A 9,384-nucleotide genomic window follows, 5' to 3' on the forward strand; every position below is an offset into this window, starting at 1 on the left:
ATTCTGCTTACTACAAAGTGTGTATTAAACCAGTGGTAAACACTATAGTAGTACATACTATTTATTACCACAGTGTAGTGTTTAGAACACAGAATCTTCCTGTTTGTCTGATATATGCACAGTAAGAAAAGCAGCTACTTTTTATCATAAAACAAAAAATTACATTTATTGAAAAAAGTAGCAATTTGCTTGTAGCAATTTGCAAAATGTAGTAAAATAAAAGTTAAAGTTTAAATAAATAGTTTTAAATTAAAAAATGACACTGACCCCAACCAGAAATAAGTGGATAGTAAAGTCAAAAAATCTTCTGAAGAACAGTAATGAAGTACTGTAATGATACAACTTTTATGAGATAAAAAATATTTGTTATAAGGTATAGTAATACAGTGAAAAGACACTGGCCCTTTAAAAGTTCCCCTATGTTTGCTGTGGCTGATTATAGTCAGAGGCAATACAGTCATACATTTATCCAAGTCACTGATTATGTCATTTTAAAGCTGGCGAAACACGGGGAGTGTGTGGAGCAGCGAATTATGAAGCGGGGAGTGGAGTGTGTGAAGAAGAGAGGGGGAAATGGGAATGGAGTGCTGTTTGTATGATTAAACTGTCAGCTCGGTGGCACAGGCCACGCTGAAGAGTCAGGCCTGAGATTTGGTCATAATGAAAACAGTCGGAACCCTCCGCTACCCTCCACCCAATTCTCTTTGCTACACACTGGCTCAGCCTAACCCAGGTCTGTCCATTTATCAAGATGGGAGGGGAGTAAAATAGGTAACCATACACACACATATATACTGGGATGTGAAAAAATAACTGACCTCTTCTTGATTGCCTCTGTGATTGCATAGTTGTTACTCTGAATGATTTCAGATCATTAAACAAAACATTACGGATTACACAAGGGATCTTCAGTAAAACACACAGTGTAACACAATCCTGTCTTTTAATGAACAAAGTTATTAAACTCATGTATTACCCTCGAGAAATAAATCATTTTAGCCCTGAACTGCTTGAAATCAGATACGCTGTTCAAATCATGCCATCGCCTGCTACATAACCCAATTACACCTCAGCTTTAGCTAATGGACAGATGACCAATGCATTGCCAACACCATGCATGACTGCTTGTATAGTGTCCTTGCTGTAAAATGCTGTATTGGATTTTTGCCACAGATAATGCCCCAAATTGTATCATTTATTCTTAATATTTTGATCCTTAGTCAGAGGCCTGTGAGTTTAATCAACTCCAGGTGTAATCAGTGCCCTCAAAAGGTTTTGAAAGTTGGTGTATGTTAAGAGCTGGAACTGTTATCACCTGACGTGGAAGGTTCATTGTGCCATTTATACCTTACAAAACATAACTGGATCATATTGAAGTTGGGCCCAAATTTGTGCATACTACTGTACAATATATGTTTTAAATATGCATTTTATCATAGTACTGCACAGCCCGCATACACACACACACACACACACACACACTCATGGTCACCCAGTCAGAGGAGAGAAGAATCATGGAGTAGTACGAAAGAGGCAAGTGCACGTTGTGCAGTTCCTTAATCGCGCTATGTAAATATGGGACACACCACTAGATGGGAGAAAGGGAGACAATGTATTTGCATTCCAAATACGGCTGCTGCCTTCACACAAAGCTGCATAAACACAGATTCACCCGCAATACACGACCTATTCGAGCATCGAGCGTGGGAATAGGCGAATACTTCATTAGGCATTGGCTAGACAGCCCAGCTGCTCCGAATCCCCATTGAGTAGCAGGTGAAGAGGGACCTTAGGGGTCAAGGTCAAAGGGGGTTGCTGTCTGCACCAGTATATGACTTGTCTGGTTGCACCCTCTACCCTACTTGTGCTTATTCATCCTCGTATTGATGACGCTCACTGGTATGGTAAATCTGTTCAGCCAATGAATTGGAATGTGATTTCCAATTGTGATTGACATTGTTTCTAATATTTAAGGATGAATAATTTCAGGGGAGACGTTCTGGACGTGTGTGCTTCTTTATATATTTGCCTGCTTTTCATATCCCCCACATCGTTTTTTGTCCATGCCATTCTCCCCTGCTGTGTAAACAATCATATCCCTTTAAGAGGAGGGTCCTCTTTCAGGCACGACGTGTCTCTTCGAAGACACTAACTCGGTGAATAGCGGTCGAATTCAGCGGCCCACTCTCTGGAAGATTCCATTATTTACCTCGGCATATGCTTCATTAGGTTGTCTGAAAAAGCGATCCCCCTCTCACAGCCATGGCATCATCTCAATGCACCCTCTCCCCGTCTTTCAGACTGCCGGTCCTCCCTGGTCCCCCTCTAATCGTCTCAGCTCCTCCAGCTGAAATCAAGCTTAGTGACGGCACTTTCGGGAGCGCCCCGCTTTCTCTTTGCCCTCAGCTCGGCTCATTCTTTCTCCCGGCACACAGACCTACCCACCCACCACTTAAGTCCCTATCAGCAGGCCAACAAAATGTCCGCCCAGCTGGGGTTGACACTCGCCCACCTCCGGGGTTTCACCTCCTCCTCACCAAGCCCCTCAATCCATTCAGCCTCTTTTCTATTTTTCTTTCTCCCACACTACTCACGATGTATGGTATACTCTCAGTTTATTCTAGAGCCAATAAAATTATATACTAGCACAAGTACTACTACTACTGCTACTACTACTAATAATAATAAATATTACTGTCTATAAGAATATGTGCAATATGCAATATGTAATTAAAGCAATTGTTATAAATTAGCAATGAAAACTTGCACAAAGCTGGTTGCTTATTAAAAAGATGAATTTAAATTGGGTTTATGATTGGTATAAAAAATGAAAAAAAAACTGATGCATCTCTAAAATAATGTATTATTATTACTATTATTATCATCATTATTATGAAGGTAAAATTATTTATTCTCTTATTAGTGGACATTTTAAACATTTAGCTTTAATTATTGAAGTGTTTTTCTCATCTGTGTGAACAATTTGCACGCTCATGTTGACAAGCATGCTACTATGCACTGCGTATTATATACGTATTCATGTATACTTGATTTCATTATGATGATTTATTTTTTTAGTGCTATTTAACCTGTGAGGTGGGCAACCCTTGGAAGGTCATGTTGGAACTGATGTGTGGAATAAGCAGTGGAAAATATATACTGGGTTATTTGTCTTAAAAATTACAGTAGTTTTGTTGTATGTTCTTGTGATTTGTATTATTGGGGGTGGAAGAATGGCTTTGTATTGAGGGCTTTGCCCCAAAAGTTTGGATACCACCGTTATGTTCATTACACGTATTTAGAAAATCTCTGTTGTATGTGTGCTTGATTTGCCTGCACTCACTGAGTTTGTGCAATTATTTTGCAATTATGATCAATTCAGCACAGATAAAACTTAAAATAAAAATAGAGCATAGTTTATTTGGCAGATTCAGACTGATAAGAAGCTTCAGTGTTGCACAATTAGCACGTACAAGTATTTAAATAGGCACTATAGAGAGACCACCAGCTTTCATCTGCTGAATAAGAGATGCAAGATGTATGTTAGTTTCTAGATTATTGATGTAGATTTATATAAATACTTGTAGCAGGAATCTGGATCATTAAACCTAAAACATTTGGAGCAAAAATTGAGCGCTATCCAGTTGTGTTTAGGGGCGTGTGGGTTTGTGTGTCTGTGTGTAGGAGGCTGGGAGCTGTGTGGTTTTTTATAGGTTTGCACAAGCTAACAGTGTTGCCATGTTTATAAAGGAAGATAAAGGCATTTGTATTTTCCAGCCGTTTGCTTTTTCTCACCTATATATACAGTATACACAATACATCTCATGGAAAGGGACTGCATTCTTTGAAGCTGTTATAACAGTTACAATTTGAAATATTCACCCCTAGACGTTTCTCATTTAAACTTAAAATGATGTTGACTTATGTTATTAAAATTGCTTGTTAGTATGAAGAAATATTTCACGTAATTCTATACACATCACCATGTACTTTTAAAGGTAAAGGAGGTTGGATAGTTTTGATTGCAGCTATATTGATGTATTTATTGCATATGACTGTATATATTGTATTGTCTGGTTACTGAACAGACTGCATGTTACTAGTCCAGGTATTTGTACTAGTAGCTTTACTTCTGTGTGGGGCCACACAATACAACCTTTCTTCCTTTAGCTTTTTTGGCTCTGAGCCATGGTCACATGGTCTGGTGTCTACATCTCTCTATTCAGAAGAGCTGTGATCTAATGCCATGTATTTTTAATGTGACTTCCGTTGACTTTGTTGGACTGATGCTGAACTCAGGCCAGACAGTCTGACAGAAACAACTGACTCAGAAAATCAACAAACTGTCCCACTTCAAAACCTGTGTGCCCACAGCCAGTTGACACAAAAAACTCCCCTGGGGCAACAAGGATCCGTTTCTAAACTTGCACCTATGTTGTAAGTGCAAATGCAGGAGTCAACAAGAGCCTGTCTTCCCCAGCAAATTCACAACCTATTTTTGGAATATATGACACAAGTCAACATAATTTTAAGTAAAATAAATGTCTGTGTGCACTATTATTAAAGTCCCAGCCTCACCACTTGGTCAAACCTCTTTAGGCTTTGATAAACTCTAATGAGCAATTTCATTAAGTGCTAACAATCTTCTGACACCTCACTTGTGGAATCATCACCCATTCTTCTTTCGTCCCAGCCTTCATCAGGTTATCCTGTCAGTCATTTTCCATAACACTAGGGTTTTTCTTCATTGTCCTACTGAGATAGCTAAGACTTCTGGATGAAGTATTTAGCCAGGCAGGTTTGCTGCTGTGCCATAGGTTTGAAACCTCTGGACAGTACTCCCAGTAGTTAGTCTAGGAATGTTCAAGGTCTTGAAACACTCCTTATACACATTGCCATCTGGGCTGTTCACCTGTCCTTCACTCTGCTGTTGGGTGACGTTTGGTGCCAAAAATCAAGCATCTTGGCTTTATTTTATGACTTGGGACATCCATCTTCCTGTTGATCACATTGCAAGTTTTCAACAGGGTTCAGGGCTGGAAGGGGATGGCCATGACAGGGTCTTTATCTGGTGGTCCTCTACCCTCATTTTGATTGAAACTGCTGTGTGGCTTGGAACATCATCCTGCTGGTACAATCATTTTTCAGAGCAAAGGCAAGTTTTCCTCCAAGATAACCTTATGTGACTTGAGTCATGCATCCTTTACTAAGACAAATCTAAAAACTAAGACTATGTGGCTTGTAGGCCTTTCCAGGTGTACATCTACCCATCTGACGACCAGATGAGCTGAGGTAAAAACTGGACTTATCAAAGAAGATAACCTTCCACTTCTCCATGGTCCATTCCTTATCATCTTTTGCAAACCCCTGCCTGACTTTTACTGAAACTGCTTTTTTGATATCATATTTGCCCTGGGAGCCAGTTTTATACTCTTCTTGCCTTGCAGTTTACCACAGCTGCTGTGTGTTCTTTTTGTAGGTCACTTTGTCACCCTGCGTTTTTTAGGTGATATTTAAATAAGTCGGTGGTCATCCTGGTCAGTAGAAAATTGTTTCCCTTCTTTGCTTGTCTGTAGCTTTGTTGTCCTGAATGTCTGCTACTTGACCTTGTTCTTGTGAAAATCCTTCTTTGAAATTTTAGGAATAAAACTACTCTGCCAGTAAAGCTAGAATTAAGTAGAATGAGGAGTTACTGTGCTGGTCACTGAAAAGAAATTGTTGCCATATAAATGTAGATATGATTAAAAATATTGGCTCTGGAAAAATACATGCACAATACATACATACAGTAAATCAAAAAGTAATAAGCAACTCTTAAATTTCTTAAACATCTGAAAAATGCATGATGATATTGGCACTTTCTCAAATGCTTCCTCACTTTTACTGGTAACCCGCTGCATCTCGTTTTTGCCTCTTGTATTTTAAATGCTCAGTTAATGACACGTCTGGCCAAGAATTAGTATGTCACCAACTGCCTGTCTGAAATAACTGTCTGTTTTTAAGCCGGGGGTGATTTTCCATTTCCCCCAGTCATGTTTCTAGTTTTTAATAGGACATCAGGCAGTATGGGTTTAGTTAAGGCCTAACAACCTTGCCTTATTTACACCCCCTCTTGAACAGCAAAGGCACCATTTCTGTTTTTGAGGGGGTTTCAGACAGGGTTCCTACCCTCTACCTTTCCTTCACCAGAACTGCATACATTAATGCAGCGTCTCACTAAAAGCTAGCAGAGCATCATGCCACCAGCTCCTACAGATACTGATCTTTAAATGTGCAGTTAACTGCAAGTTACGAAGAACTAATGCTAGTTGGAATTCTTAAAGGGAGTGAAAACTTTTATATCAGCTCTGCTCCCGAGGATAAAATTTTTCATTTTTAGAATTTCTGAAATAAAAAAAAAGGTTTTAAGTTGCCATTCAACCAGCTACCACATCTCTTCAAATTTTTTCATTGTTATATTGCTTTATTTTTGCAGTAAAATTTTATATGCATGTATTATTGTTTCTATGTGCACATTCTGTAAAAAAGTGTGTGGTCACTATTTACATTTGCTATTCACTTCCATTTTTTTCTGTTTTTTTCCCACCTCAGATATTAACACAGTTACTGGGAGGACACTGGGGTTAGATTAGTATCACTTAATGATGTTCAGAGCTTTGTAAGTGTCTAGTCCAATTATAGATATTTTTTTATATAATGCTTTAAGAGTTGTACATTATATTTCAATACTAATTAAAACATACACCTGCATTTCTTATAGGAACTATAAGGAGTCTATAGGAGGCCTTTTTGCAACCAAATATGGTTTGTAAGGATAAATGGGTCAAATCTAAACCACAATGCTATGAAAGGCTTATTTTTCCTTACTGTAGGTGATGTAAAAATTGTATCCTTGGACTGTTGTCTACTTAAACTAGAGTAGGAAAATGCTTGTAAATACATACATTTAGGTTTACATTTTCAAAAGGCATTATGTGCGTAAAATTGAAGTGGATATATGCCCTAAAAGTTCATTAAAAATGGTTAAATACTTGTTTCCTTTACTGTATTTTTCTGCATTATTTAAAACAGTGTACTGCTTATTTAGCCATCTCTATCGGTTTAAAGAATTTTAGCAACCCTGGGTTACAGTTATTGCAGTTTCTACTGTGTGAGCATATAATAATCTTTAGTTTATGGCTTAGAAATGTTGCAATATGTTTTGAATGTTGCTATTATATTGCTAAGCACAGACGCTTCATCTTGCTCTACCTCCTCTCTCCTATGTACTACAGTAGCCTGTATTGTCTAACAAACCTATTTTGATTTGTTCTGGGATTCGTTCTGCTGGTTTATTTGATCCTCCTGAAGTAATGGATCCTCAGATACATACTCCTCATGCTCATACCGTTCACTCTATATCAGAGACATTGGCGTGTTTTTGATTTTAATCGTGTCGCCGGGTGCAGCCATGACTGCACACCGTGACGAGGCAGACACGAGCACCGGTGCTAAGCGCTGACGTATAAGCAGCCTTGGTCATTCCCCGTCTGCTTTTCAGTCCCCAGAGGAAACATAAAGGGCCCTAGACTGGAACCAGGAGTCACTCCATCCCCCTACTTCTTCCATCCACACAGCAGAGCCTGGGGTCAAACCCAGTACCCAGACAGTCCTACCCCTGACCTTTGTCTGGCTCTAGGCTCGGGGTCAGACCAAACAGCTGATAAAGTCAGCTACCCCGCCCCTCCATCCGTCTGCTTGTAAACACACACGTGCATCCCTAGGCAGTTTGGCGTGGCGGTGGTAACAGACACGCGTATACAGCATCATTTAAACACCCCAGCAAGCGTGTGCTACAGTCAGCTCCCTACACCCCTCCACCTTCCTGTCTGCTGTAGCCACACCCCTTACATATACACACACACACACACACATACACACCAGCCTAGACATGGTGTAGCCTAGACATGGTTTATCACACAATATTCCATTTAGTCATTTACACACACCGAAGGTAGTGTAGCCAGTTTATTCTCTGGCATGTTTTGGGAGAACATAGAGGAAACCCATGTAGACACAAGGAGAACATGATAAACTCTCCAAACTGTCAAATTTATTACAATTCACACCAACTGCAGATAGTTATATTACATTTATTTTTGGCTTAAATCAACAACACATGTTTTTGGTTATTTTTTTTATCAAAATAAGACTCTCGTTTGGACACTTTTTATTAGCAATATAAATATATAATAGGACTCAGTGGAGCTGCTTTATAAATGTAAAATTATATCACATGCTTTCACCAGTAATGGTCACTTATGTTTAATTATATGAGGTAGACAAAAATGAAGCAAGAATTGTTTCTATACCATGAATGCCATGTTCTGTCCCAATGTAGTACCCTGCCCACTATTCTATCAAACGTTTTCCAAAATAAAGTCTTGTTTTAATTTGAGACTCGTGACATTAGAATTTAGTGACAAGAGTTTGTAAATAGATTATATAGATTTGTTTCAGAAGACTCTTTTTTTTTTTTACTTTATCCATGGTCATGGCAGTTGCTCCAGCCAAGTGTTATTTTAATAAAACACGTGTGAACATGGGGAAGGTTTTGTAATCTGATACATGTTGTTTTATTCTGAAACATGTATTTTATTAGGTTATGTGAGCACAAATATTTATACAAAACACTGTCCACCATAAACACACACATACACACACACTCCCACATGTACACTTATTGGCATTAAATCATACCAATTTTTTTACCAATGTCCTAAAATCTATTTGAAAAAAATCCCACCTTGTGCATTTGTATGTTTATTAAGGTTTATGCAATAAATGATCCAGTTGTTCCACTGTTCAACCCAACAAATAAAACTCAAATAAACAAATAAACTAAAATTGAGTAGATACAGTTTAGATTAGTACAAATATGAGGGTTAGTCATGCAGCTAGCACAGCAAGTTTGTATACAGTATATACTGTTAAATTTCACAGACTGTTATACTGAGGAATACAGAGAATAAGTGAGGTGCTCTTTAGTATGTATAGTTCTGTTATTATTATTTATTAATCTATGTTCTGTTTTGTTCTTTCAGATGCTGTAAAAATGCACAGTTCCCAGAAGATGTTTTCAGACTGAAGACCTAAACCACTGAAAGATTTATATTGTTTTTGTTATTTTTTTAAATAATTCATTGAAAGGTATTTTGTAAATGGTTTCTTACAGAATATGCTTGTGATACTTGCACAGGTAAGTATTTAAAAAGGTAAGTGTTTTATTTTGCTTTGTGATAATTAGAAAGTAATAGATAGACACTGTAATGTTCATGAATTCCAGATTGTTTTGCAAAGGTTGCTAGAAATTTGTATTGTAAAAATACAACTGGATTTTTCCCT

At 38.1% G+C, this 9,384-nt stretch overlaps 1 long non-coding RNA gene across 2 annotated transcripts in view; it reads left to right on the top strand.

Annotated features, from left to right (window-relative positions):
• LOC134331065 (uncharacterized) overlaps positions 1-9,184 on the top strand; it is a 48,831-nt gene extending 39,647 nt beyond the window's left edge. For both annotated transcript variants that reach the window (XR_010015097.1, XR_010015096.1), the window contains exon 3: positions 9,084-9,184. This is a non-coding gene — a long non-coding RNA (uncharacterized LOC134331065). The remainder of the gene's footprint in view (positions 1-9,083) is intronic.
• The last annotated feature ends 200 nt before the right edge of the window (positions 9,185-9,384 follow it).

The sequence above is a fragment of the Trichomycterus rosablanca genome, chromosome 17 (assembly GCF_030014385.1).
Source record: "Trichomycterus rosablanca isolate fTriRos1 chromosome 17, fTriRos1.hap1, whole genome shotgun sequence".
Classification (NCBI taxonomy): domain Eukaryota; kingdom Metazoa; phylum Chordata; class Actinopteri; order Siluriformes; family Trichomycteridae; genus Trichomycterus; species Trichomycterus rosablanca.